Consider the following 5,759-nt stretch of genomic DNA (forward strand, 5'->3'; position numbering starts at 1 on the left):
CATTCCTGGGTGTTAACCCGATGTTGTTGTGATGAAATCGTTGAATTTCGGTAGGTGTTTGTTTTCAGTGCGTCTTTTGTCTGCCTTCCAGTAGATTCGTCTGCCATATTACTAGCTTGCTGATTTTATTTGCTTGGTTTGTTCCATGTGTTTGTTTCTGTATCTATGATTGACCGCACCTGTCTCCTCCTGCTTGCTCAATTTGGTTTGCTTGCAAAGTGTTTGTTTGCTTTTTTCTTTTATTTCTATTATTGTACTAGAAAATAAGAAAAATAATCGATTTATGAGCACGAATAATGGATTAAATTACTAGTTCAAAGTTCGTACTTATTCTTCGAATGGTTGACTATAGTTTTTAACTTAATATCATAGATGCTGCTTGATTTTTTCCCTCACAAACCGTGAGATATAATAGCTTGATTGTAATTGAAATCCTATTAATTGGCAAAAATTTGGGAATGTATGCTATTTTCTGGGTGATCACTAAATCCTTAACTTGTATTTTTCCTTATGAAGAATGATGCAGTTTTGCCTTCTTTAAAATTATGGTTTGTTTCTGAAGAGTTTGTTCAGTTTGTTGATGAGTTTGTGCTGTGATGTCTTAGATATTAAGAGGCAGAATGCAGTAAATTTGTTTTAAGCATAAGTTTAACAGCTCTAATAGTTAGCACAGGTTCTAGAGAACTTCTATCTGTCTGATAAAACTGCAAAATTTATTCTCGGTTCATGATCCATTATAACCCTTACAACATAACATCAATCTTATCTTTATGCGCTAATCTCAGGAAAGGTCATGGTAAAATGTTATAAAATAGTCAATAGGTGACCCAATAAGTGGTTCGACAACAATCTTAAATGTTGCGTTGTGGACTTTTGATATATTGTGACGCGGGGCCTATGGTGGACCAACCAGTCCTCAAAGGGAGGGGGACTGAAGCTCCTCCCTTTCCCTTCTCTTCCCTTCCGCTTTTTTCTTCTTAGCACCTTCCTAATATAAGTCTTTTCAAATCAGAATTTCTGAATATTTTTATTCCTCTTACTTAAATTCTGTGATCTAATTTTATTCTTCCTTCTTATTTTCAAAAGGCGTTTGTTTTCAGTGCGTCTTTTGTCTGCCTTCCTGTAGATTCGTCTGTCATATTACTAGCTTGCTGATTTTATTTGCTTGGTTTGTTACATGTGATTGTTTCTGTATCTATGATTGACCGCACCTGTCTCCTCCTGCTTGCTCAATTTGGTTTGCTTGCAAAGTGTTTGTGAGAATTACAAATGGCAGTTTGCTTTTTTTCTTTTATTTCAATTATTGTACTAGAAAATAAGAAAAATAATCGATTTATGAGCACGAATAATGGATTAAATTACTAGTTCAAAGTTCGTACTTATTCTTCGAATGGTTAACTTTTGACTATAGTTTTTTACTTAATATCAAAGATGCTGCTTGATTTTTTCCCTCACAAACTGTGAGATATAATAGCTTGATTGTAATTGAAATCCTATTAATTGCAATAGGTTAAGCAAAAATTTGGGAATGTATGCTATTTTCTGGGTGATCACTAAATCCTTAAATTATATTTTTCCTCATGAAGAATGATGCAGTTTTGCCTTCTTTAAAATTATGGTTTGTTTCTGAAGAGTTTGTTCAGTTTGTTGATGAGTTTGTGCTGTGATGTCTTAGATATTAAGAGGCAGAATGCAGTAAATTTGTTTTAAGCATAAGTTTAACAGCTCTAATAGTTAGCACAGGTTCTAGAGAACTTCTATCTGTCTGATAAAACTGCAAAATTTATTCTCGGTTCATGATCCATTATAACCCTTACAACATAACATCAATCTTATCTTTATGCGCTAATCTCAGGAAAGGTCATGGTACCCAATAAGTGGTTTGACAACAATCTTAAATGTTGCGTTGTGGACTTTTGATACATTGTGACGCGGGGCCTATGGTGGACCAACCAGTCCTCAAAGAGAGGGGGACTGACGCTCCTCCCTTTTCCTACTCTTCCCTTCCGCTTTTTTCTTCTTAGCACCTTCCTAATATAAGTCTTTCCAAATCAGAATTTTTGAATATTTTTATTCCTCTTACTTAAATTATGTGATCTAATTTTATTCTTCCTTCTTATTTTCAAATCCTTTCCTAAAATCTAAAATATGATTTTATTCTCCATTCTTATTTTGAAAGATGTTCCTAAAATCTGAAATTTGATTTTGTTCTTTTTTTATTTTAAGTATTGCCTAAAATAAAGTCCTAACCTCATTATAAATAGAGGATGATGTGTTTAGAGTTAGAGTCATGTTTTTTATATCTGATATCAGGCTTTAGCCTTGGTATTTTTCTTTCGAGGTCTGTATCCAATGTTGAGGTAGTGCTTCGGCTGCCTCTCGTTTGAGGTGGTGATCATCTCTAAGGCTCTGAGTGGTCCTCCGGCTGTAGCTCGACCCCGACGAGGTATTTATCTAACCATACTTCCGTTTCTCTGCTTCTATTTGAGAATCCAGCCGCTACAACCCCCTCTTCCACTGCTGCCAACCACCTTCTTGCTCCTGTCCAGCCACCGCAACCCCTCCAACTTACTGTCCAACCCTTTCAGGCCCTTCCCAGCAACTCGCTGACACCCCTACAACAACTACCTTGTTGTCCCGACCTTTCCCATCACTTCCAGTGCTTCCACACTTGCTATCCACCACTGGCCAACCTTCGCAACTGCTGTCCTACTTCTTCCATAGCAACACCCACCTCTTCGGCCTTCACCGCAGCCGCCGATCCAGCCTCCAATGACGTTCCTGCTTCTTTCCATCTACGGTTCTTTGTCTTTACTATCGCCAACCCGTTGTCCTATTTCTTCCACAACAACCCTCATCTTTTTGGCCTTCACCGCAGCCGCCAATCCAACCGTTAACTGCCAGACTCACTTCTCATCAAGCGTGCTGTGTCTTCTTTGTTAAGCCATTAGTTGTAATCCTTTGTTGTGTGCTTATTTTTTGTGTTTTTCTTTTATTATTTCGAGTCTTTGTAACATTGTTTTAATTCATTAGTACAATTGTGTCTTCCGTCGTGGTTTGGGTTAATTCCAGTATCATTTGACATCAAAGCTAGCCTAACCCCAGTCATATCTTAGGGTTTCTAGCATCTGTCACTACCCAATCCACCACAATAACTTTTTTTTTTCTTTTTTTGTACTATTTTCTTTTTTTGTTTCTTCTTTCCTTCTACAGATCCCAATTTCTAACCATGCCACCAATGAGATCTATTTCCGAACCTATCCGGAATGAGATACAGTGCGAGCTCTGCTGTTTTCAGCGGAGGCTTATGGATATTGAAAAAGAAACTCAATGAGAGAATACCTTTGATCGTGATCTGGAAGGCCGAAGAGAAGAACGAGAAAATATGAAGAAGATAAAACGAGAAACATAGTGCTAATTCATACCAATTTACTGCCGCCAAGGACAGACTTTAGCTTCCGAAGTATAGTGGCCGTATTACCAACAGACCTCCCTTGCTATTATCCAAAAAAACCAATTTGCAAGTCTGTCTCATCTATAAGATGTTGCAAGTGCCACGGATTTAGACATGTTGAAGCATAATGCAAAACCAAGGGAGTGATCTACTTCACCGAGCAGGGTATCATCGAAAAGTTGGGTAAAGACACCACAGACTCTGAAGAGCTCTTCGAATGAGAATTTTCATCCTATGACGTCTTCCCAGTTGGAACCCCCTTGCTCGTGGATATATCCAATGCCTATCCTTCATGTTATTGATGTGATTGTGGTTCCCGCTCTCCTAAAAGATGAATAACATTGTGTTGAAACTTATAAAAATCACGCTGACCAGAAGATGCCAAAATTTAAAATTTTAGTGGATGGTCTTAGTAATGACGAACTGATAGAATCACAAGTTGCTACACTTCCAACCCTCACCCCTAGTGTTTCACATGAAGAGACGAAAGGCCAGTGTGAAACTTTTATTATTGGAACACACCAGAAGATATCAGTTTTTCAAAACTTCAAGTGGCTAAGGAAAGTCCCGAAAGATAATAAGAATCACACATCAACTAAACTCTTGCAAATCTTCAACCTCGTTGAGACTCAACTTGTTATAGATGAGAAGCATATGAGATATTTACTTGTTAAGAATTTTGCTCGGGAGAACCTAAGTGGTAGTTTACTTCCGACTGAGATTATGCCAAATTAGAATGGATCAATCGGGAGGTCAATTTTTTATTTTTCATCAATCCAAAAGCTTATCGCTTCTCCAAATTTCAGTTTCGATTTTGATGCACATCGTGTTGTTGTTGGAGCTTATGCCAAACACATTTTTGTTGAAGAACTTGGTGCAAAAGAAAGCACCCTGTTAAAATTGCACGCCTAAGGAAGACTTCGGTGGGGGCCATCCAGACCCTAACTTGATTTATGCCAAGAAATTAATTGCACTGATGGATTGAGCAAATCAGACCCGCAAGGAGTTTGGTGCAGTTGCTTATAGTGATGTTAATCGTTGCATGATACTTGGTAAAATGTTCTTTGTGACTCTGTTTGATTCTTTTGCCATCATCGCTGCTAACGCTCTTCAGTCCATTCCTTTTCTTCAGGGCTGAAGGGTGTTGCCAGGATCATGCCAACCTTTGCAGTGCTTGATATTTTAGTAATAATATAAATATGAACTTTTTTGAGGTGCCAACTAGATGGAAATTCTTTGGCAACTTGATGGATGCTGGACTTTGTTCTGTTTGGGGTGAAGAAAGCTTTAGGAAAAGTTTAGATCATATTCGTGAAAAGAATGATTTCTGGGCAGAGTCTTAGAATGGCTTTCTATTCTTGTCTATAAGAACAAGGACAACCTCAATAAGGGAAAGATAATGACATTAGAAGACATAGTTCACCAACAATGGGCTATTTATGGCCGTCAGTGGGATCCAGTGGCGCTGACAACGACACGAAAGCTTCGACTTATAATGTCAAGGCTCCTCTAATCCTGAGAGACTGATGTTGGCTATGGAGGGCTGATCGGTCCTCAAAGGGAGGGAGACTGCCACTCCCTTTCTTTTCTCTCCCCTTTTCCTCTTTCCTTCTTATCACCTTCCTAATATAAGTCTTTCCAAATCAAAATTTTTAAATATTTTTATTCCTCTTATCTAAATTATGAAATCTGATTTTACTTTCTTTTTACTTTAAAAATCTTTCTAAAAATCTTTAATCTGATTTTATTCTTATTTCTTATTTTAAAAAGTCATTCTTAAAATCTGAAATCTGATTTCATTCTCTTTCTTATTTTAAGTATTGCCTAAAATAAAGTCTTAGCTTCATTATAAATAGAGGATGATGTGCTTAGAGTTAGGGGTCTTATTTTTGATATATGAATTCAGGTTTTAGCCTTGATATTTTTACCTCAAGGGCTGTATCCAACGTCGAGATAGTGTTCTGATTGTCCCTCGTTCGAGGTGGTGATCGTCTCCAAGATTCTGAGTGGTGCTCGACTGTAGCCCAACCACTACGAGACATTTATTTTACCATACTTCCGTTTCGCTGCTGCCATTTCAGAATCTAACCACTCCAGCCCCCTCTTCCACTGCTGCCAAACACCTTCCTGCTCCCGTCCAGCCACCGCAACCCCTCTAACTTGTTGACCTACCCTTTCAGGCCCTTTCTAGCCCGCCAACCCCCCTATAGTAGCTACCTTGCTGTTCTGACCATTCCCATCATTGCTAGTGCTTTCCCGCTCGCTATCCACTCTCTAAAAGTGTTGGCGAACCTTCACAACTGCT

General features: G+C 38.3%; 1 protein-coding gene across 2 annotated transcripts in view; it reads left to right on the forward strand.

Moving 5' to 3' along the window:
* Positions 1-5,759, forward strand: part of LOC110032515 (transcription factor ILR3) — a 33,777-nt gene that overhangs the window by 538 nt on the left and 27,480 nt on the right. The window lies entirely within an intron of this gene.

Source organism: Phalaenopsis equestris, unplaced genomic scaffold, assembly GCF_001263595.1.
Source record: "Phalaenopsis equestris unplaced genomic scaffold, ASM126359v1 Scaffold000958, whole genome shotgun sequence".
In the NCBI taxonomy this organism is placed as follows: domain Eukaryota; kingdom Viridiplantae; phylum Streptophyta; class Magnoliopsida; order Asparagales; family Orchidaceae; genus Phalaenopsis; species Phalaenopsis equestris.